The sequence below is a fragment of the Pseudophryne corroboree genome, chromosome 5 (assembly GCF_028390025.1).
Source record: "Pseudophryne corroboree isolate aPseCor3 chromosome 5, aPseCor3.hap2, whole genome shotgun sequence".
NCBI classification, from domain to species: Eukaryota; Metazoa; Chordata; class Amphibia; order Anura; family Myobatrachidae; genus Pseudophryne; species Pseudophryne corroboree.
The window spans coordinates 91,819,378-91,844,787 of record NC_086448.1 but is presented as its reverse complement, the minus strand read 5'-3'; the positions used below and the strand labels follow the sequence as shown (position 1 = coordinate 91,844,787).

Below are 25,410 nucleotides of genomic sequence, written 5' to 3'. Positions count from 1 at the left end.
CCGAGGCTGGTTATGCTTAGGAGGGGGGACCCCAAGCAATTATTTTTAGGGTTTTGTAACCATTTTTGTGCCGTCCGAAAAGTCGAATCCAGGACGCACTTATCCTTCAATTGGTCCGTTTTTCGACAGCGGGACTGTCGAATCCGTTTTTTATTGAATATGTCGAATTCCGGCACCCGCCGGCCAGAATTCGACGGTCGAATTGTGTCGAATTTAAAAACGGGCGAAAAAAAGCCGCAATTCGCCCAGAATTGCATATACCCCTATGTCTCTTCAAGCTTTGATAAATATGCCCCTGTATCTCTTTCTACTTTATCTCTAGCCAAGCTTTGATAAATGTAGCCCTAGTATTTTAATATTATGGGGCAGTTGGACTCAGTTTGGAAAGTGATACAGTTGAGAAAGATAATCAAGCAACTAACCAGCTCCTAACTGTCATTTTTTTTTAACACAGCCAGTGACATGGCAATTAGGAGCTGATTGGCTGGTACTTTATTTCTCTCCACTGTATTACTCTCCACAGCTTAGTACATCTCCCCCTATGTAATAATCTGTACACTTTCATATTCCAGTTATATCATACAGTATCAATTGCAGTATCAACATTCAGTGATATTTTTATAAAGGGGGTGACTATGGGAACAGCCTAGGACCAATAGAAGTGTGTGTGTGTGGTGGGGAGGATCCATAGCTCCAGCCTCGGCTGCCGTTTTGGTGTTAGTAAAACCTCTAGGGTCCACAAAGTTTACAAAAATGGGCTGTGCCTCTGCTAACATACATTTCTGTCCCATGCTAAAGTAGATTGATGCTGTTGGCTTCAATTTGACAGCAAATCAGTGAGCGGTAAAACAGTAACGTTGTCAACATACCACAATGTTAGGGCTACTAGCACTGTGGTATCACATGACACACCTCCTGTCATTGCTGGCTGTGGGATTTAATGGTGCCCTGTGATTCCCCATCTCTGATCCCTCTGCAATCAAACCATTGCTGAGAGGGGCCTACCTTCCCTGTCATAGTTACATATGTTATATACAGGGATGTAGCTACCATAGGTGCAGGGAGTGCAGCTGCTATGGGGCCCAGAGCTGAGAGGGGCCACCTTCTCTGTCATAGTTACTTATGTTATATAGTATATACAGGGATGTAGCTACCATAGGTGCAGGGAGTACTGCTGCTATGGGGCCCAGAGCTGGGAGGGTCCACATTCCCTGTCATAGTTACATATGTTATATAGTATATATATATATATATATATATATATATATATATACAGGGATGTAGCTACCATAGGTGAAGGGAGTGCAGCTGCTATGGGGCCCAGAGCTGAGAGGGGCCACATTCCCTGTCATAGTTACATATGTTATATACAGGGATGTAGCTACCATAGGTGCAGGGAGTGCAGCTGCTATGGGGCCCAGAGCTGAGAGGGGCCTACCTTCCCTGTCATAGTTACATATGTTATATACAGGGATGTAGCTACCATAGGTGCAGGGAGTGCAGCTGCTATGTGGCCCAGAGCTGAGAAGGGCCTACCTTCCCTGACATAATTACATATGTTATATAGTATATATATATATACAGGGATGTAGCTACCATAGGTGAAGGGAGTGCAGCTGCTATGGGGCCCAGAGCTGAGAGGAGCCACATTCCCTGTCATAGTTACATATGTTATATAGTATATATATATACAGTGATGTAGCTACCATAGGTGAAGGGAGTGCAGCTGCTATGGGGCCCAGAGCTGAGAGGGGCCACCTTCCCTGTCATAGTTACATATGTTATATAGTACATACAGGGATGTAGCTACCATAGGTGCAGGAAGTGCTGCTGCTATGGGGCCCAGAGCTGAGAGGGGCCACCTTCCCTCTCAAACTTACAGATGGAGCCACACTAATCATGGCTCCATCTGTGCCACATGTTCCCCATTCACTGTAATGGAAGAGTCCCTGTGCACTCCTGTAGTGTGGCTAGGCGACATTTTGCCTAGTCATGCCGGGAGTGCACGTTTGGGTTGGAGCCAAATTAGATGAGCGCGGCTCAATCTGTACATGTGTTATATACATTTGTAACCATTGGGTGGTATGGGATCAGACACTGCAGATACCGACACCGGAATCCCGACCGGCACAATCCCGACAGGGGGGCGAGCGCAACGCAGCGCCTTGCGGGCACGGTGCCTCGCTATGCTCAGCACACTAATTTATTCTCCCTCTGTGGGTGTCGTGGACACCCATGGTGGGAGGATATGTCGGGATTGTGCCGGTCGGGATTCCTGTGTTGGTACTCCGACCGCCGGGATTCCATCCGGTGGGATCTTGACCGTATCCCGGTGGTACATAGGGGCCCTTACAAATGTTAATTTGGCATAATAAGAACAGGGAGACTATAATGTGACATAATATGAACTGGGGGACACTGTACAGTATGACACAAAGTGAATTGGGGATACTGTGTTTCATAATAAGTACTGGTAGCCCTGCAAAGTGACATCATCTGAACTAGGGCTTTAATATGGTTCATATAATTAACTAGCACACTATTATGAGCATAAAATTAACAACTGCTGCGGAGAGGTGTCTCTCTAAAAGCATCGGGACGCGGACCCCTTCAAAATGTTGCTATGTGGCCCACAAAGTTCTGGCTACGCCCCTGGGAAGAATGATGACAAATTTTGGGAGTTTATTTGGATGTCAGTCGTTACACACCTTTTGTGTCCTGCACTCACAAGGCGACATTCTCAGATGAGGCAACACATTCTCCTCATTTTTATTTCCCCAGTTAATTTTGATATCTTCAATCTGTGATTCTCTGGTTGTTGTGGAAATCTCATCTCCAGACAGACACAGGAGATGTGTAGATCCACATCAGATGGAGAACCATATATTTTGAGAGCCCTCTAAAGAAAAATAACATATGGCTTATACGGCCACCCTATTAGGGTCACCAAATAAAAATAAAGACACAGATTTTATATAGTAGGTCTTTACTACATATTTTTGGTAACTGGAGGAAGGTTTGCATCTCTCAAAGTTATTTCTTGATAAACTATCATATTCCGAATAGCGTATAAGAGATCAGAGAGATGTTGAAGTTGAGGGTCATGGACGATCCCACAGAGATCTGGTAATTCCTAAAAGAGGTTCTTCAGTACCACCCTGTCTACACATTGTGTTGGTGCAATCGTTACATTGCTACAATATAAATGACTCTAATAGCGGCTTTATATGTTACAATTATCCAAAACAATCAAAAAGTGGGCGCTAAAAATTAATTTATGTGTTATTGAAAATATACTATTAAACGGTAGCTCACACAAAGAGGATCTGGATATCCTCAAATACAGGACACAAGGTCCAAAATGTTAAATATCTAATGTGAGTGCACTAGTGGGTGTAATCATGAACATCTAGTTTATTCAAAGGCTGCTGGTTTAATAAAAAATACCTTTATTTAGCTGTTAAAAACAATAAATTTAAACATAATCAAACCATCATGATAAAACAGTCAAGACTGAAGAAAAATAAATAAATTGTACAATATAAGCTCTCGCCAATTAGGCTTTGGTGTTAGTAGAAGGCATGCACACGATGTAATAGTCCGTTAGGCACAGCACAATCTTTTCATACAGAACTACTGGTTAGTAAAGCTGTTATCTACCTCCAAGGGACTTATTAATATCAATATTAGTTGTTGTTAAATAAGCATAGCAAGTGCCACATTTGAAAAGTCACAGTCCCGCACTAATAATGGTAGAAAAGTTTGTTGGTTTTGGCAGTTTTGTAAGGCAAAATGCTTAGCAGCAATGAATAGTTACGTGATGTGGTGCTGGTAGTTGTTGTTCCACGGCACGACACTCCCGTGGGCGAAGCTTATCCCTCCGCACTGCGGCGGTTCAGAGTGTCTGTTGCCTGGCTGGTTGGTACCGGCAGCTGCCTCCAACAGAGCCTTAGACGCTGGAAGCGTGTGGTGTAGCAGGGAACGTTTGGTCGCGGACCGCGACTTCCGGGTTTTTCGGAGCTTCCGGTGCGTTCCACCTGATGTATCTCGATCAACTGGCGCGTTTCTCCGCCTTTAATGGGTGGCGGTTTCCTCTGAGGTTTAGATTTTCATTAGTGCAGTCTCTATTTATCCCCCTCGGGGACTCCCCATTGGTCAAAAATTTCTGTTCAGACATTATTAATAACAGCTGATCGGTTTCTCATTAAAATATCTAATTTAACCAGTTTATAGTTATGCCTTTCTGGTACACCTATATATGCACTATATGTTGTATACATAAGTAAACATACATAATTAGGGATGCCAATCCCGGGATCGGGATCGGCGGGATCCCGGGATTTAGGCCCAAAAACGGCAGGGATTCAATCCCGGGATTGGAAGCTCCAATCCCGGGGATTGAGGGATCAGCATTGAGCGTCCTCAGGACCTGGCTGTGCAGGTACGTTTTTTTTTTATGTCTGCAGGGCGGGAGGGGTGGGGCGTGGGGGTCGGCCGGACACAGTCTAAAGCCAATCCCGGGAATCCCGGGATTGACCATTTTTCAATCCCGATACCCGGGATTGAAAAAATGGCCCGGGATTGGCTTCCCTATATATAATTAATATACAAAAAAAAAATTGATAAAAAGTTATAAAAATGATACTTGATCTAGTAGCCACATTGAGGTGTCATAAATCCGGCAATAGACATCTAGTCCACATACCTATATCTTAATTAACCCTTATATGGTTTGAACCACCAGTGGTAATTAGTTCTAATTATTTTTTAAAATATTTTTAAATTCTTATTTTAGGACCCTAATGATTAGGGGATATATACAACCTATGTTTTCCTTAATATATAAAACAAGAAGTATAGGGGAGTGAAGTGAGATAGAGAATACAGACACATATGAATAGAAGATGCATATGAGGATAACAATATAATATAATCCAAAAGATGAATACATATAAGGAGATCTCTATAATTGATATACTCCCTGCATATATAAATCAGCTTGGGAAGGGACCATATACATATAATAAGAACTTATTCATGTATATGCTTAGTGGAAACTCTCCACTTTTTTGTGAAAAGACGAATTATTCAATCTTAGTTTATGTATTATAATAAAGGATACACCAATTACTAGATATAGGGGATACAGACCATAGGATTAACGTCACTACTTATATGTGACTGAAAGACTCCTATGTTTCAAGTATTCACTTACAGGGACATGTACATATACACATAGGGACATTCGGGAGCAATAGTCTGAGGGGCACATTTATAACAGAAGTACCTCCTTGAGGGAACATATGCATATAACAACATTAGATATTATTAAGTTCTATGTTCTCATTTAGGCCCAAGGGCTCCAGAGTCTTTAGACGGAAAATCCAGAAGGCCTCTTTTCTGCATAAAGCATTGAATCTATCGCCTCCTCTTTACGTTATCTTGATCTGTTCAAGTGCTTTTAGTCGGACATCGGAAATATTACCTTGTCTGCACTGGCTTGTGTGTCGCGACACACTATGTGTAATATTTTGATTTATGATGTTTCTTCGATGTTCGAGAAAGCGCACTTTCAGTTTTCTAATAGTTCGTCCGACATACTGGTATCCACATCCGCATTCTATAAGGTATACGTGGATTCACAGTTCAAGAAGCCCTCTATAGCAAAAGATTCACCCGTGGCTCTAGACTCAAATGTCTTACTGCACGAATTTACATTCCTGCAAGTGAGGCACCTGGCTCTGGCACACCTAAAGAAGCCCTTGGGTCTTTCTCTTAATCTATCCAGAGGATTGATAGTTATCTCTGTCCTCATTTCTCTACTTTTTCCTGTAAAATACCCTTTTTTCTTTTTAGTGATATTGAACATGCTGGGTTCTAGTTTGGCTTGTAATGTTTCTGATTTCTTATATAGGTTCTTCAGCACCACCCTGTCTACACATTGTGTTGGTGCAATCGTTACATTGCTACAATATAAATTACTCTAATAGCGGCTTTATATGTTACAATTATCCAAAACAATTCTATACAGGTTGAGTATCCCTTATCCACAATGCTTGGGACCAGAGGTATTTTGGATATCGGATTTTTCCATATTTTGGAATAATTGCATACATAATGAGATATCATGGTGATGGGACCTAAATATAAGCACAGAATGCATTTATGTTACATATACACCTTATACACACAGCCTGAAGGTCATTTTAGCCAATATTTTTTATAACTTTGTGCATTAAAGAAAGTGTGTCTACATTTACACAATTCATTTATGTTTCATATACATCTTATGCACACAGCCTGAAGGTCATTTAATACAATATTTTTAATAACTTTGAGTATTAAACAAAGTTTGTATACATTGAGCCATCAAAAAACAAAGGTTTCACTATCTCAGTCTCACTCAAAAAAGTCCGAATTTCGGAATATTCCGTATTTTGGAATATTTGGATATGGGATACTCAACCTGTAATAGGTTTGCAATAACAAACGTATTGCTGTTATTGTTGTGGTTACTAATATGTTCAGATATTTAACAATAGGATGGAAAAAACTGCATGCCATTCTCCAGGGCATAATGCTCTGGTAGTGGCAGGGCTGTCCTTGTAGTCCATGTAGATTGGAATGCCTGCCGTTCACTGCCAGTGCAATGGATTATACCACAGGTTCTCAAACTCGGTCCTCAGGACCCCACACGGTTCATGTTTTGCAGGTCACCTGTAGATTTTTAAAATGTGACAGTTGGAGATACACAGTGCTCCTGCCGGGTGAAATGGAAAACGTGAACTGTGTGCGGTCCTGAGGACCGAGTTTGAGAACCACTGGGTTATACCCATACTCACCTGGCTGACAGTGGCTGCTCTCATATAGATCTTTGATCTTCTTGGTGGAAGTCTGACAGGAAGTTAGCATAGAAGCAGGATGTTTTCATTATTCTGAAAAAAATATTAAATATACTTTTTTTAAAACTTTATTGGTTTCACTCTTAGGGCTATATTTACTAAAGATCGATTTTGATCAATTTCATATCGATTAAAATCGATCTTAATCGATGTTGGGCTTCCAGGGTTAAAACACACATTTACTAACACATGATTTTTTTAACACTCATTTTAAAATGTTAGTTAATGTTTTGGCCCTGGAAACCCAACATCGGTTAAGATCAATTTTAATAGATCTGAAATCGATGGAAATCTATTGAAATTGACCTTTAGTAAATACTGTATACCCCTCAAAGTTTAGACTCAGAAAACCAAATGGGGTAGATCTAATGAATCTAAAAGGACAGGTGGATCAACCAATCAGATTATAGCTATTCTTTTCCTAGCACAGTTTAAAAATGTGCTCTACAATCTGATTAGATGCTATAAGCAACACCTCCACTTTTTTAGAAATTTTAGTAAATCTACCCCAAGAATGTGTCACTGGGTAGATAATTTATAGTGATACATGAGATGTGTAAATGTAGATGGCAATTATACTTTTGGGGGGTTATTCAGCATCTACAGTAATTGCATTATGGATATAGGAGAAAACTCATGAAAAAAAAAACAGAAACATGACATGGACACAACGCAAATAACTAAACATGTCAAATTAGATTTATTTAACAACTGACTGTAAAGTTCAGATCTGAAATTATGTTTCACATGAAAAGCTAGCCATTTAAAACCCATCATAACTGCTATATTATTGCAAGCAATAAATTTGCAGCAACCCTAATCCACAGACAGAGATTAATATCTAATGCAATATTCTCTGATTAATTCCCTCATCCACAGATTGCTTTATAATGCATCTGAAATATTAATGCACATTTAGTAGCTCTACATGACACATTGGAAATATGTATTATCTTTAGTCTACTAAAAATATTTGAATTAAGTGATGCTGGGCTTAATGTCCAAATAAAAAAGTGTTTTGTGTCTATCTTATTAGACTGTATATCATTATATTTTATTTTCCAGAATGTCAGATAAAAGAGAGTTGCAGAATAACTCATGTCTAAAGCAAATCTATGACGAGCAGCTAGAGAAATAATGAGCGTGCAATATGCCTCAGAAGATAATATTGCTTTCATTATTCTGATGAGAAAGTAGGAATAGTTTGCAAGTAAGCAAACAAACAAATCAATTTAGTATTTCCTCTAACACTTGTGTTTGTTTGTTTTTTTCATAATCACAATTAGAATGTTTTGACATAATTGAAATTCCTGATGAAAATCATGATGGGATTATACTTTCTCCAAACAACAGATGTACTCCTTATTGGGCTTGCGTATAAATGTGTGACCCGAATTTTATGGTCTGTGGTTTGTGCTGCTGCAATGCGGACCCATAACTAAACAGTGCATAAGCCAAACTTTATCCTCTGCGTCTCCTGGCTGACAATGACAGTGGAGATTTGTGTAAACTTGCATTGGAATGCATTTTGCATAATATATTACTGTAGTGTGTCGTTTTATTTGCTCCTCATCACTTTTGTTTGCTTTGCAAAAATAAGAATTTACTTACCGATAATTCTATTTCTCGTAGTCCGTAGTGGATGCTGGGAACTCCGTAAGGACCATGGGGAATAGCGGCTCCGCAGGAGACAGGGCACATCTAAAGAAAGCTTTAGGATCACCTGGTGTGCACTGGCTCCTCCCCCTATGACCCTCCTCCAAGCCTCAGTTAGGATACTGTGCCCGGACGAGCGTACACAATAAGGAAGGATTTTGAATCCCGGGTAAGACTCATACCAGCCACACCAATCACACTGTACAACTTGTGATCTGAACCCAGTTAACAGCATGATAATAGAGAAGCCTCTATAAAAGATGGCTCACTACAACAATAACCCGAATTTTTTGGTAACAATAATTATGTACCAGTATTGCAGACAATCCGCACTTGGGATGGGCGCCCAGCATCCACTACGGACTACGAGAAATAGAATTATCGGTAAGTAAATTCTTATTTTCTCTGACGTCCTAGTGGATGCTGGGAACTCCGTAAGGACCATGGGGATTATACCAAAGCTCCCAAACGGGCGGGAGAGTGCGGATGACTCTGCAGCACCGAATGAGAGAACTCCAGGTCCTCCTCAGCCAGGGTATCAAATTTTTTGAATTTTACAAACGTATTTGCTCCTGACCAAGTAACTGCTCGGCAAAGTTGTAAAGCCGAGACCCCTCGGGCAGCTGCCCAAGATGAGCCCACCTTCCTTGTGGAGTGGGCATTTTAAGATTTTTGGCTGTGGCAGGCCTGCCACAGAATGTGCAAGCTGAATTGTACTACAAATCCAACGAGCAATCGTCTGCTTAGAAGCAGGAGCACCCAGTTTGTTGGGTGCATACAGGATAAACAGCGAGTCAGATTTTCTGACTCCAGCCGTCCTGGAAAACATATATTTACAGGGCCCTGACCACGTCAAGCAACTTGGAATCCTCCAAGTCCTTAGTAGCCGCAGGTACCACAATAGGTTGCTTCATGTGAAATGCAGAAACCACCTTAGGTAGAAATTGAGGACAAGTCCTCAATTCTGCCCTGTCAGAATGAAATATTAAATAAGGGCTTTTATATGATAAAGCCGCCAATTCTGACACACGCCTGGCTGAAGCCAGGGCTAACAGCATCGTCACCTTCCATGTGAGATATTTTAAGTCCACAGTGGTGAGTGGTTCAAACCAATGTGACTTTAGGAAACTCAACACAACATTGAGATCCCAAGGTGCCACTGGAGGCACAAAAGGAGGCTGTATATGCAGTACCCCTTTTACAAATGTCTGAACTTCAGGCACTGAAGCCAGTTCCTTTTGGAAGAAAATCGACAGGGCCGAAAATTGAACCTTAATGGACCCTAATTTTAGGCCCATAGACAGTCCTGTTTGCAGGAAATGGAGGAAACGACCCAGTTGAAATTCCTCTGTAGGGGCCTTCTTGGCCTCCCACCACGCAACATATTTTCGCCAAATGCGGTGATAATGTTTTGCGGTTACGTCCTTCCTGGCCTTGACCAGGGTAGGGATGACTTCATCTGGAATGCCTTTTTCCTTCAGGATCCGGCGTTCAACCACCAAGCCGTCAAACGCAGCCGCGGTAAGTCTTGGAACAAACAAGGCCCCTGCTGGAGCAGGTCCTTTCTTAGAGGTAGAGGCCACGGTTCGTCCGTGAGCATCTCTTGAAGTTCCGGATACCAAGTTCTTCTTGGCCAATCCGGAGCCACGAGTATCGTTCTTACTCCCCTTTGCCGTATAATTCTCAGTACTTTTGGTATGAGAGGCAGAGGAGGGAACACATACACGGACTGGAACACCCACGGTGTTACCAGAGCGTCCACAGCTATTGCCTGAGGGTCTCTTGACCTGGCGCAATACCTGTCCAGTTTTTTGTTGAGGCGGGACGCCATCATATCCACCTTTGGTTTTTCCCAACGGTTCACAATCATGTGGAAGACTTCTGGATGAAGTCCCCACTCTCCCGGGTGTAGATCGTGTCTGCTGAGGAAGTCTGCTTCCCAGTTGTCCACTCCCGGAATGAACACTGCTGACAGTGCTATCACATGATCTTCCGCCCAGCGAAGAATCCTTGCAGCTTCTGCCATTGCCCCCCTGCTTCCCGTGCCGCCCTGTCTGTTTACGTGGGCGACTGACGTGATGTTGTCCGATTGGATCAATACCGCCTGACCCTGAAGCAGGGGTTTCGCTTGACTTAGGGCATTGTAAATGGCCCTTAGTTCCAGAATGTTTATATGAAGAGATGTCTCCAGGCTTGACCATAAGCCCTGGAAATTCCTTCCCTGTGTGACTGCTCCCCAGCCTCGCAGGCTGGCATCCGTGGCCACCAGGACCCAGTCCCGAATGCCGAATCTGCGGCCCTCTAGAAGATGAGCACTCTGCAACCACCACAGGAGGGATACCCTTGTCCCCGGTGACAGGGTTATCCGCTGAAGCATCTGAAGATGCGACCCGGACCATTTGTCCAGTAGGTTCCACTGGAAAGTCTTGCGTGGAATCTGCCGAATGGGATTGCTTCGTAGGAAGCCACCATTTTTACCCAGAACCCTTGTGCATTGATGCACTGAGACTTGGTTCGGTTTTAGGAGGTTCCTGACTAGCTTGGATAACTCCCTGGCTTTCTCCTCCGGGAGAAACACCTTCTTTCTGGACTGTGTCCAGGATCATCCCTAGGAACAGAAGACAAGTCGTCGGAACCAGCTGCGATTTTGGAATATTGAGAATCCAATCGTGCTGCCGCAACACTACCTGAGATAGTGCTACACCGACTTCCAAGTGTTCCCTGGATCTTACCCTTATCAGGGAATCGTCCAAGTAAGGGATAACTAAAATTTCCTTCCTTCGAAGGGATATCATTTCGGCCATTACCTTGGTAAAGACCCGGGGTGCCGTGGACCATCCCTACGGCAGCGTCCGAACTGATAGTGACAGTTCTGTACCATAACCTGAAATACCCTTGGTGAGAAGGGTAAATTTTGACATGAAGGTAAGCATCCTTGATGTCCCGAGACATCATGTAGTCCCCTTCTTCCAGGTTTGCAATCACTGCTCTGAGTGACTCAATTTTGAATTTGAACCTCTGTATGCAAGTGTTCAAAGATTTTAGATTTTAGATTTTAAAATCGGTCTCACCGAGCCGTCTGGCTTCGGTACCACAATAGTGTGGAATAATACCCCGTTCCCTGTTGCAGGAGGGGTATCTTGATTATCACCTGCTGGGAATACAGCTTGTGAATGGTTTCCAAAACTGCCTCCCTGTCAGCGGAAAACGTCGGTAAAACAGACCTTTGGAAACGGCGAGGGGGATACGTCTCGAATTCCAATTTGTACCCCTGAAATATTACCTGAAGGATCCAGGGGTCTACTTGCGAGTGAGCCCACTGCGCACTGAAATTCATTGAGAACGGGACCCCACCGTGCCTGAACTTGTAAAGCCCTAGCGTCATACTGAGGGCTTGGCAGAGGCGGAAAAGAGTTTCTGTTCCTTGGAACTGGCTGATCTCTGCAGCCATTTTCCTCTCCCTCTGTCACGAGCAGAAAAGAGGAACCCTTTTGTCCGCTTGCCAACCAGGACTGCGCCTGATAATACAGCGTCTTATTTTGAGAGGCGACCTGGGGTACATCCCCTTTTTTGTTAAGGCAATACTTCCAAATGCTGTTTGGAATCCGCATCACCTGACCACTTTACTGGTATAATTGGACAACGCACTTATACTTGATGCCAGTCGGCAAATATTCCGCTGTGCATCATGCATATATAGAAATGCATCTTTTAATTGCTCTATAGGCAATAATATACTGTCCTTATCTAGGATATCAAATTTCCAGTCAGGGAATCCGACCACGCCAACCCAGCACTGCACATCCAGGCTGAGGCGATTGCTGGTCGCAGTATAACACCAGTATGTGTGTAAATACATTTTAGGATACCCTCCTGCTTTCTATCAGCAGGATCCCTAAGGGCGGCCATCTCCAGAGAGGGTAGAGCCCTTGTTCTTACAAGCGTGTGAGCGCCTTATCCCCCCTAGGGGGTGTTTCCCAACGCACCCTAACCTCTGGCGGGAAAAGGTATACTGCCAATAACTTTTTAGAAATTATCAATTGTTATCGGGGGGAAACCCACGCATCATCACACACCTCATTTTATTTCTCAGATTCAGGAAAACTACAGGAAGTTTTTCCTCACCAAACATAATACCCCTTTTTTTTTGGTGGTATTTATATTATCAGAAGAGTGTAAACTTTTTCCATCGCCTCAATCATGCAATGTGTGGCCCTATTGGAAATCACGGTTGTCTCTTCACCGTCGACACAGGAGTCAGTATCCGTGTCGGCGTCTGTATCTGAGGTAACGGGCGCTTTAGAGCCCCTGTATGAGACGTCTGGACATGCACAAGCTGAGTAGCCGGCTGTCTCATGTCAACCACTGTCTTTTATACAAAGCTGACACTGTCACGCAATTTCAACAGTACATCCACTCAGGTGTCGACCCCCCAGGGGGTGACAACACTATTACAGACACTCTACTCCGTCTCCTCATTTTTCTCCTCATACATGTCGACACAAACGTACCGACACACAGCACACACACAGGGAATGCTCTGATAGAGGACAGGACCCCACTAGCCCTTTGGGGAGACAGAGGGAGAGTTTGCCAGCACACACCAGAGCGCTATGTATATACAGGGATAACCTTATATAAGTGTTTTTCCCCTTATAGCTGCTGTATTGTTTATACTGCGCCTAATTTGTGCCCCCCTCTCTTTTTTAACCCCTTTCTGTAGTGTAGTGACTGCAGGGGAGAGCCAGGGAGCTTCCCTCCAACTGAGCTGTGAGGGAAAATGGCGCCAGTGTGCTGAGGAGATAGGCTCCGCCCCTTTCTCGGCGTCCTTATCATCCGTTTTCTTGTATGTTTTGGCAGGGGTTAAATGCATCCATATAGCCCAGGAGTTATATGTGATGCATTTATTTTAGCCATAAAAGGTTTTCTATCGATTTATTGCGTCTCAGGGCGCTGCCCCCCCCAGCGCCCTGCACTCTCAGTGACCGGAGTGTGAAGTGTGCTGAGAGCAATGGCGCACAGCTGCGGTGCTGTGCGCCTACCTTTATCTGAAGACAGGAAAGTCTTCTGCCGCCGATTTTTCCGGACCTCTTCGCTCTTCTGGCTCTGTAAGGGGGCCGGCGGCGCGGCTCCGGTGACCCATCCAGGCTGAACCTGTGATCGTCCCTCTGGAGCTAATGTCCAGTAGCCTAAGAAGCCCAATCCACTCTGCACGCAGGTGAGTTCGCTTCTTCTCCCCTTAGTCCCTCGATGCAGTGAGCCTGTTGCCAGCAGGTCTCACTGAAAATAATAAACCTAAACTAAAACTTTCACAAAGAGCTCAGGAGAGCCCCTAGTGTGCACCCTTCTCGTCGGGCACAGAAAATCTAACTGAGGCTTGGAGGAGGGTCATAGGGGGAGGAGCCAGTGCACACCAGGTGATCCTAAAGCTTTCTTTAGATGTGCCCTGTCTCTTGCGGAGCCGCTATTCCCCATGGTCCTTACGGAGTTCCCAGCATCCACTAGGACGTCAGAGAAATTACAAATAATAGATTAGATGTGGTACAGCTTCTATCCAGCCACCAGTATTCAAGCTAAAGTATATAAATTAGGAAACGCGTCACCTCTCCCAGCCCGGATAGAACCTGACCATACCGGTAATAGTTGCAGAAACCGTTTACTTTAGAACTTTATGTTCACAAATGAGTGATCAACCTACACAGGATGCAGTCACCATGACGACAGGGACAATATCAACACCTGAAAGTTGACACTCATGCCGACGTGGCTAATGTAACCCTTTATAGTGGTTAGGTATGAATTGATGTAAATAATAAAGTAATCACTCATATTAAATGATAGGTATAGGTATACTGTATTTTAAAATATTATAACAGTCTGCTGGAGATATATAATAAGAATTTACTTACCGATAATTCTATTTCTCGGAGTCCGTAGTGGATGCTGGGGTTCCTGAAAGGACCATGGGGAATAGCGGCTCCGCAGGAGACAGGGCACAAAAAAGTAAAGCTTTTACCAGATCAGGTGGTGTGCACTGGCTCCTCCCCCTATGACCCTCCTCCAGACTCCAGTTAGGTACTGTGCCCGGACGAGCGTACACAATAAGGGAGGCAATTTGAATCCCGGGTAAGACTCATACCAGCCACACCAATCACACCGTACAACTTGTGATCTAAACCCAGTTAACAGTATGATAACAGAAAGAGCCTCTTAAAGATGGCTCCTTAACAATATAACCCGAATTTGTTAACAATAACTATGTACAGTATTGCAGATAATCCGCACTTGGGATGGGCGCCCAGCATCCACTACGGACTCCGAGAAATAGAATTATCGGTAAGTAAATTCTTATTTTCTCTATCGTCCTAAGTGGATGCTGGGGTTCCTGAAAGGACCATGGGGATTATACCAAAGCTCCCAAACGGGCGGGAGAGTGCGGATGACTCTGCAGCACCGAATGAGAGAATTCCAAGTCCTCTTTTGCCAGGGTATCAAATTTGTAGAATTTTACAAACGTGTTTTCCCCCGACCACGTAGCTGCTCGACAGAATTGTAATGCCGAGACCCCTCGGGCAGCCGCCCAAGATGAGCCCACCTTCCTTGTGGAATGGGCCTTAACAGATTTAGGCTGTGGCAGGCCTGCCACAGAATGAGCAAGTTGAATTGTGTTACAAATCCAACGAGCAATCGTCTGCTTAGAAGCAGGGGCACCCAACTTGTTGGGTGCATATAGTATCAACAGCGAGTCAGATTTTCTGACTTCAGCCGTCCTTGAAATGTATATTTTTAAGGCTCTGACAACGTCCAACAACTTGGAGTCCTCCAAGTCGCCAGTGGCCGCAGGCACCACAATAGGTTGGTTCAGGTGAAACGCTGATACCACCTTAGGGAGAAAATGCGGACGAGTCCTCAGTTCTGCCCTATCCGAATGGAAGATTAGATAAGGGCTTTTATAAGATAAAGCCGCCAATTCAGATACTCTCCTGGCGGAAGCCAGGGCCAGTAACATAGTCACTTTCCATGTGAGATATTTAAAATCCACCTTTTTCAATGGTTCAAACCAATGGGATTTGAGGAAATCTAAAACTACATTTAGATCCCACGGTGCCACCGGAGGCACCACAGGAGGCTGTATATGCAGTACTCCTTTAACAAAAGTCTGTACCTCAGGAACTGAGGCCAATTCTTTTTGGAAGAATATTGACAGGGCCGAAATTTGAACCTTAATAGATCTCAATTTGAGACCCATAGACAATCCTGATTGTAGGAAATGTAGGAAACGACCCAGTTGAAATTCCTCCGTCGGAACACTCCGATCCTCGCACCACGCGACATATTTTCGCCAAATGCGGTGATAATGTTTCGCGGTGACTTCCTTCCTTGCCTTAATCAAGGTAGGAATGACTTCTTCTGGAATGCCTTTCCCTTTTAGGATCTGGCGTTCAACCGCCATGCCGTCAAACGCAGCCGCGGTAAGTCTTGAAAGAGACAGGGACCCTGTTGTAGCAGGTCCCTTCTCAGAAGTAGAGGGCACGGGTCGTCCGTGACCAACTCTTGAAGTTCCGGGTACCAAGTCCTTCTTGGCCATCCGGAGCCACTAGTATTGTTCTTACTCCTCCTCACCGTATAATCTTCAATACCTTTGGTATGAGAGGCAGAGGAGGAAACACATATACTGATTTGTACACCCAAGGTGTTACCAGTGCGTCCACAGCTATTGCCTGTGGATCTCTTGACCTGGCGCAATACTTGTCCAGTTTCTTGTTGAGGCGAGACGCCATCATGTCTACCATTGGTCTTTCCCAACAGTTTATTAGCATGTGGAAGACTTCTGGATGAAGACCCCCCTCTCCCGGGTGAATATCGTGTCTGCTGAGGAAGTCTGCTTCCCAGTTGTCCACGCCCGGGAAGAACACTGCTGACAGTGCTATTACGTGATTCTCCGCCCAGCGAAGAATCTTGGCAGCTTCTGCCATTGCACTCCTGCTTCTTGTGCCGCCCTGTCTGTTTACATGGGCGACCGCCGTGATGTTGTCCGACTGAATCAACACCGGTTTTCCTTGCAGGAGTGGTTCCGCCTGGCTTAGAGCATTTTAGATTGCTCTTAGTACCAGAATGTTTATGTGAAGAGACTTTTCCAGGTTCGTCCATACCCCCTGGAAGTTTCTTCCTTGTGTGACTGCTCCCCAACCTCTCAGGCTGGCGTCCGTGGTCACCAGGATCAAATCCTGTATGCCGAATCTGCGGCCCTCCAATAGATGAGCCTTTTGCAACCACCACAGAAGATATACCCTTGTCCTTGGCGACCGGGTTATTCGCAGGTGCATCTGAGGATGCGACCCTGACCATTTGTCCAACAGATCCCTTTGGAAAATTCTTGCATGGAATCTGCCGAATGGAATTGCTTCGTAAAAAGCCACCATTTTTCCCAGGACTCTTGTGCATTGATGTACAGACACCTTTCCTGGTTTTAGGAGGTTCCTGACAGGTCGGATAACTCCTTGGCTTTTTCCTCGGGAAGAAAAACCTTTTTCTGAACCGTGTCCAGAATCATCCCTAGGAACAGCAGACGTATCGTCGGAAAACAGCTGCGATTCTTGGAATATTTAGAATCCAGTCGTGCCGTCGAAAAACTACTTTAGATAGTGCTCTTCCGACCTCCAACTGTTCTCTGGAACTTGCCCTTTTTAGGTCGTGCAAGTAAGGGATAATTTAGATGCCTTTTTTCTTTGAAGAAACATCTTTTCGGCCATTACCTTGGTAAAAAGGCCCGGGGTGCCGTGGATAATTCAAACGGCATCGTCTGAAACTGATATTGACAGTTCTGTACCACGAACCAGAGGTACCCTTGATGAGAAGGACAAAATTTGGACATGGAGGTAATCCTTGATGTCCAGGGACACCATATAGTCCCCTTTTTTCCGGTTCGCTATCACTGCTCTGAGTGACTTTATCTCGATTTGAACCTTTTATGTAAGTGTTCAAAACATTTTAGATTTAGACTATGTGTCACCAAGCCGTCTGGCTTCAGTACCACAATATAGTGTGGAAAAATAATACCCTTTTCCTTGTCGTAGGAGGGGTACTTTGATTATCACCTGCTGGATATACAGCTTGTGAATTGTTTCCAATGCTGCCTCCCTGTCGGAGGGAGCCGTTGGTAAAGCAGACTTCAGGAACCTGCGAGGAGAAGATGTCTCGACTCTCCAATCTTTACCCCTGGGATAATACTCGTACGATCTAGGGGTCAACTTGCGAGTGATCCCACTGCGCCCTGAGACTCTTGAGACTACCCCCCCACCTTGAGTCCGCTTGCACGGCCCCAGCGTCATGCTGAGGACTTGGCAGACGCGGTGGAGGGCTTCTTTTCCTGGGAAAGGGCTGCCTGCTGCAGTCTACTTCCCTTACCTCTATGTCTGGGCAGATATGACTGGCCTTTTGCCTGCATGCCCTCATGGGAAAGGAAAGATTGAGGCTGAAAAGACGGTGTCTTTTTTAGCTGAGATGTAACTTGGGGTAAAAAAGGTTTTCCCAGCTGTTGCTGTGGTCCCCAGGTCCGATGGACCGACCCCCAAATAACTCCTTCCCTTTATACAGCAATACTTCCATCTGCCGTATGGGATCTGTATCACCTGACCACTGTCGTGTCCCTGACATCTTCTGGGAGATATGGACAACGCACTTATCTTGATGCCAGAGAGCAAATATCCCTCTGTGCATCTCACATACATATATATAGAATGCATCCTATTAAATGCTCTACATGAATAAAATATTTTCAGTCAGGGAATCCGACCAAGCCAACCCAGCACTGCATCTCCAGGCTGATGGCGATCGCTGGTCGCAGTATAACCACCGTATGTGTGTATATACTTTTTAGGATATTTTTTTAGCTTCCTATCAGCTGGCTCCTTGAGGGCGGCCGTATCTGGAGACGGTAACGCCACTTGATAAGCGTGTGAGCGCCTTATCACCCTAAGGGGTGTTTCCCAACGTACCCTAATTTCTGGCGGGAAAGGGTATAACGCCAATATTTGCTATCGGGGTAACCCTACGCATCATCACACACTTCATTTTATTTTATCTGATTCAGGAAAAACTACAGGTAGTTTTTTCCACTCCCACATAATACCCTTTCTTGTGGTACTTGTAGTATCAGAAACACGTAACACCTCCTTCATTGCCCTTAACGTGTGGCCCTAATGAGAAATACGTTTGTTTATTCACCGTCGACACTGTATTCAGTGTCCGTGTCTGTGTCTGTGTCGACCGACTGAGGTAAATGGGCGTTTTTAAAACCCCTGACGGTGTTTCTGAGACGCCTGGACCGGTCCTAATAGATTGTCGGCCGTCTCATGTCGTCAACCGACCTTGCAGCGTGTTGACATTCTCACGTAATTCTCTAAATAAGCCATCCATTCCGGTGTCGACTCCCTAGAGAGTGACATCACCATTACAGGCAATTTCTCCGCCTCCTCACCAACATCGTCCTCATACATGTCGACACACACGTACCGACACACAGCACACACACCGGGAATGCTCTGACAGAGGACAGGACCCACTAGCCCTTTGGGGAGACAGAGGGAGAGTCTGCCAGCACACACCAAAAACGCTATAATTATATAGGGACAACCTTATATAAGTGTTTCTCCCTTATAGCATCTTTTATATATATACAATATCGCCAAAATCAGTGCCCCCCCTCTCTGTTTTAACCCTGTTTCTGTAGTGCAGTGCAGGGGAGAGCCTGGGAGCCTTCTCTCCAGCTTTTCTGTGAGAGAAAATGGCGCTGTGTGCTGAGGAGATAGGCCCCGCCCCTTTTACGGCGGGCTCGTCTCCCGCTATTTTTGAAGTTAGGCAGGGGTTAAATATCTCCATATAGCCTCTGTGGGCTATATGTGAGGTATTTTTTGCCTCTAATAAGGTTTTTATTTGCCTCTCAGAGCGCCCCCCCCAGCGCTCTGCACCCTCAGTGACTGTTGTGTGAAGTGTGCTGAGAGGAAAATGGCGCACAGCTGCAGTGCTGTGCGCTACCTTTATGAAGACTCAGGAGTCTTCAGCCGCCGATTTTGGACCTCTTCTCTCTTCAGCGTCTGCAAGGGGGCCGGCGGCGCGGCTCCGGTGACCATCCAGGCTGTACCTGTGATCGTCCCTCTGGAGCTAGTGTCCAGTAGCCAAGCAGCAAATCCACTCTGCACGCAGGTGAGTTCACTACTTCTCCCCTAAGTCCCTCGTTGCAGTGATCCTGTTGCCAGCAGGACTCACTGTAAAGTAAAAAACCTAAGCTAAACTTTCTCTAAGCAGCTCTTTAGGAGAGCCACCTAGATTGCACCCTTCTCGTTCGGGCACAAAATCTAACTGGAGTCTGGAGGAGGGTCATAGGGGGAGGAGCCAGTGCACACCACCTGATCTGGTAAAAGCTTTACTTTTTTGTGCCCTGTCTCCTGCGGAGCCGCTATTCCCCATGGTCCTTTCAGGAACCCCAGCATCCACTTAGGACGATAGAGAAATATATGTATTACATGGGGGTAGACCAGTGTATATGGGGCTGTTATGTTTAATTCAGGTGAATGGGAGGCTGGAAGCTTCCAGAGCCCCGCGAGCTGCACGGCCAAGGGGGGTCTGCACGAGGGGAGAGACGGTTGGGGAGAGGGCACGAGGAAAAAGAAAAAAAACTGAAGTGCGCAGTACGGAGAGGAGGGAGAGAGTCGGAGAGAGCCAGAACGGGGAAGCGCTGTGATCGCGGAAAAGCAACTGACCTGAGGAGTGTTGGCCGCACGGAACCGAGGGGAGAGACAGCCGCCAGCAGGGAGAGGAACGAGTCCCCGTCATTGCGGCTAGACCGGATATACTACGCAATCCTAGCAAGGCCCGCCTACTGAGAGGCGGAGGGACAGAACAAGCCCACAGCGGGAGGAGCTATAAACTGGAGATACTCCCTCAGAGGTGGGTGATATAATAATTAACTCTCCAGAAGCCTGAAGGGAGGATTGTATCACTAAAATCCAGACTCTATTCCCCACCACTAATTAAGGGACCCTTATAACAGGGTTACCCTGAAGTCAACCTGTTGGGGACAGTCATATGTAGTGGATTGCACAAGTATTAATATCATACTGACGTCCTCATGTAACATTATTTATATGGAGTAGCACTAAGTCATTAGATGGCATAGGGAGTTGATACAGGAAACTTGGCTGTTGGACTAAAACCTCAATATATCTACAAATCCTATGCCCAGTAGCGGATAGCAAATAAAGAGTAGTATCCTGGACACCAGATAGATATATATATATATATATATATATATCACATACACAGTAGCTGGCACTCGCTGGATCCATACTAATATAGCGTGTCCTGGTGCCCTCACATGCTGGTATCCCCAGCAGTATGTACACAGCAGACAGGTGCGGCACTCAGGAAAAAATAACAGACTCAGGAAAGTTGTATATCAACGTTTCGGTGTATTACCGTCTTCAGGATATAAAATACAAACAAACAAAATCTTACCTTAAATTGCTATCTCACCCAGTGAAAAGCAGGCAGTGTTTGACGTGCATCCACGGCCGCCGCCGGACCGGAAGCGAGGCGCAGCTCACGTCAACATTACCCACAACGGCATGTCCGCGCTTCAGCTGTGCGGCGCATGCTTGTGACATCACCTTCACCATCACCATAACAACCACAATGTACACAACAACATCACTGAAAGAGAAAGTAACATAGCGTATAGTATAATCATATCTGCAGAATATACTTATACAAGTATCTACATTCCTGCTTTGATTGAGAGCATCAGGCAATGATTATTAGATGATTCTAGATATATTCTATCAGCATAAATAGATTTATGTGACTTCATATGAACATGGACCACGTGATTGTTTCATTAAGTCCTCGAGGACTAACTGTCTCCAATCTATGTATCCATTCTGTTTCACGTTTAAGTAGAAGTCGATTACGATCACCACCTCTACGTAAGGGGGGGATGTGGTCGATCATTCTATACTTCAGGCTAGATATACTATGTCTATTTACTAGAAAGTGTCGGGCAACTGGTTGTTCGCTCTTACCACTATTAATGGCAGCTCTAATTGCCGACCTATGTGCCGACATTCTCTCTTTGAATTTGCATTGGGTCTTCCCAATGTAAGAAAGTCCGCAAGGACAGATAATCTGATAGACCACATGTGTACTATTACAGGTGAGATGGTGTCTGATTTGGTACATCCTACCTGAATGTGGATGTGGGAACCTATCACCCGGAATCATAAAACTGCATGTAGCACATGTACATCTGAAACAGCCCCATTTTTTATTAGCTAGAAAATGAGTGGCTTTATTGGGATCACTGATGTCAGTGCGAACAAGTAAGTCCCTAAGATTTTTTTCACGGGTATAACATGGCATTATCATCTGCTGTCCCAAGTGAAGGGACCTATCTGATTGTATGATTGGCCATCTGCTCTTAGTAATTTTTTTGATATCAGGGGATAAATCATTGTATCTACTTACAAACGGGAATCTATCAGATGACATTCCTTTTGCCTTTTTCTGTAATAAAGTAGACCTGTCAAGTTTAAGGACCTTATCTTTAATATTGCATAAATTCCTGTAATCATAGCCGCGCTCAACAAATTTCTGTACCATTTCATCAAGTTGCCTACATGCCTCATCTGGATCGGAATTAATTCTACGTGTTCTTATCATCTGAGAGTAGGGTAAACCTAGTTTGAGTTCACGTGGATGGTTACTGTTAATATGTAAAATAGTGTTGCGGTCCGTAGGTTTATTAAATACAGATGTAGTCAATCCTTCTGGGGTTACTGTAATCTGGACATCCAGAAAGTGGATCTGTGATTGACTCATCTCTACTGTAAGTTTTACTGGGCAGTCAGAATCATTGTGCAGGTTAATTAACGATCTGAAATTATCTTCAGTACCCTGCCAAATTAAAAACAGGTCGTCTATATACCGCATATAACAGATAACCTTAGAACACACTTCTTGATTAGAAAAAAATAAATCCTGTTCAATATCAAACATATAACAATTCGAGTATGCTGGGGCTACAGAAGACCCCATAGCACACCCAAGTCTCTGTATGTAATAGTCCCCATCAAACAAAAAGTAATTTCTGGTCAAAATAAATTCTAAAAGCTGTAACAAAAATTCAACAAAAGCTGGTGTTAATTGATCATCAGTTGTCAGGATCTTTTTCACCGCAGAGATCCCTATATCATGGGGGATAATTGTATAAAGGCTAGTGACATCTGCCGTCACTAGCCAGACCCCACCTGGTAATGGGCCAACTGTGGATAATTTATTTAAAAAGCTGGTTGTGTCAAGAAGAAAGAACTCATTGCTCTGAATAAGAGGTTGTAAGATAGCATCGAGTAAGGTAGCGGCTGGTTGAGACAGGGATCCCCTGGCAGAGATTATAGGTCTGCCTGGGGGAGGGGAGATGCCCTTATGTATTTTAGGCAAACTATATAGTATGGGGGTGATAGGATATTCAGGTATAAGTATGTTACCCAGTTCATCTGTTATAATGGCTGCTGTTTTCGCTCCATAGATTATACTCTCCAGTTCCTTTTTAAAGATGGTACCAGGATCAGAGACCAATTTTCCGTAAGTGTCCTGATCACTTAGTTGTCTCAAGATTTCGGCTCGGTAATCAGTGAGGTCTTGTAATACTATTGCCCCGCCCTTATCAGCGGGACGAATAATAAGATCCTTGTTAGAGGACAGTGATTTGATGGCATGACGTTCCAAGATGGTGAGATTGGGATGATGATTTTTATTATTCACTTGTAGTTGATTAACGTCATCCTCTAACAATCTCATAAATGTTTTTATTGAAGCATTTAGAGACACAGGTTCAAATGTTGATTTTGCTGCAAATTGTTTCATCTGTGCAGGAATAACCCATTTGTCATTAATGGGGGCACATTCTTTATTCCCAAAAAATTCTCTTAACTTCAGTTTCCTCTGTAGTTTGTACTTGTCTACTTGCCACTGCTGCGTGTTAAAGGGACATGTAGGTATATATGAAAGTCCTTTTTGTAGAAGACTGAACTCCGATTGAGATAGTTCATATGAGGAGAGGTTGCAAACTACCTCCTTTGCTGGACTGGCGGTTTTCTGCCACGTCCTTTGTCGCCGGCATTGTCCACCTCGTCTTGTTGGTCTATGGCCTGGGTGGCATATTTCCTGCGTGTGGTTACCGCTAAAGGGATAATTCGCTTTTGACGTCGCCCAACGGGTTTTTTACCAGATTCACTGGCACTGCTAGATTGCTCTTGTGAGGAGGCCGTATCGTGCATGGATTTCGGATATCGGCGGTTTCGTTGGAAGTTCCGTCTCGTGTTATTGCCTTCGTTACCTCCTGTGAGCCATCTATACACTTTATGATATTCATAGTCGTTATCTACTTTCTGGGCTTTCTCCTTTTTAAATTTTATAAGATCACGTTTATAGATAGAGATTTGATTCTCCAATTTCGCGATCCAATCCGTCTCTGTGTCGACACTTAGTGCAGGTAGATGAATTTTCTCAAAGGCATCAATTTTCTCCTTGATTGCTGATAGTTCTTTATTAGATTGATCAATAACCAGAATGATCAAGTCATAGGAACATTTGTTCAGTATTCCTGTCCATTTTTTACAAAAACCAGGATCATATCGGCCAATCGTGGGACAATTCCTTATCCGGAATCCCCTTGGTATTTTTTTGGATCTATAACAGTCACTCAAAGTTATAGAGTGATAGTAGAAGTCTAGTTCTTTTCTTTTAAGCCGTAGTAGGTCTCTGTAGATAATGTCAGTACTAGTAGCCTCAGGGCTATCTTTGAGGCAATCCTTCTGGAGTATACCATCAATCTCGACATCAGAGAACCCAAATGTATCCCCAATCGGGTACAACGCAGGGTTAAAAGGTAAATCATCATTAAATTCAGCCATTTCTTCCACACACCTACCAGTGTGTAATACTCACTCACCGTGCTCGGTGATCATGCAATGATGCTCTCAATGTAGGGAGAGACCACTGAGTATCAAGATGCTGTTGTGTGCAGTGTCCTTGATAAAAACAATCACAGTTTGTGAACAAAATCCATATGTTTGGGTAATATAGCAAATCCCAACAAAAGCGGAGGGTGCCACGTTAAGAAGGTTTCCAAATGTATAATTGGGCTTAATTCTAAATATCACATACACAGTAGCTGGCACTCGCTGGATCCATACTAATATAGCGTGTCCTGGTGCCCTCACATGCTGGTATCCCCAGCAGTATGTACACAGCAGACAGGTGCGGCACTCAGGAAAAAAATAACAGACTCAGGAAAGTTGTATATCAACGTTTCGGTGTATTACCGTCTTCAGGATATAAAATACAAACAAACAAAATCTTACCTTAAATTGCTATCTCACCCAGTGAAAAGCAGGCAGTGTTTGACGTGCATCCACGGCCGCCGCCGGACCGGAAGCGAGGCGCAGCTCACGTCAACATTACCCACAACGGCATGTCCGCGCTTCAGCTGTGCGGCGCATGCTTGTGACATTCTATCAGCATAAATCTATTTATGCTGATAGAATATATCTAGAATCATCTAATAATCATTGCCTGATGCTCTCAATCAAAGCAGGAATGTAGATACTTGTATAAGTATATTCTGCAGATATGATTATACTATACGCTATGTTACTTTCTCTTTCAGTGATGTTGTTGTGTACATTGTGGTTGTTATGGTGATGGTGATGTCACAAGCATGCGCCGCACAGCTGAAGCGCGGACATGCCGTTGTGGGTAATGTTGACGTGAGCTGCGCCTCGCTTCCGGTCCGGCG

At 44.4% G+C, this 25,410-nt stretch overlaps 1 long non-coding RNA gene across 1 annotated transcript in view; it reads right to left on the bottom strand.

Annotated features, from left to right (window-relative positions):
* Window positions 1-3,453: 3,453 nt before the first annotated feature.
* The window catches only part of LOC134928807 (uncharacterized), an 87,075-nt gene continuing 65,118 nt past the window's right edge, over window positions 3,454-25,410 (bottom strand). The window contains exon 3 of the long non-coding RNA XR_010178025.1: window positions 3,454-6,935. This is a non-coding gene — a long non-coding RNA (uncharacterized LOC134928807). The remainder of the gene's footprint in view (window positions 6,936-25,410) is intronic.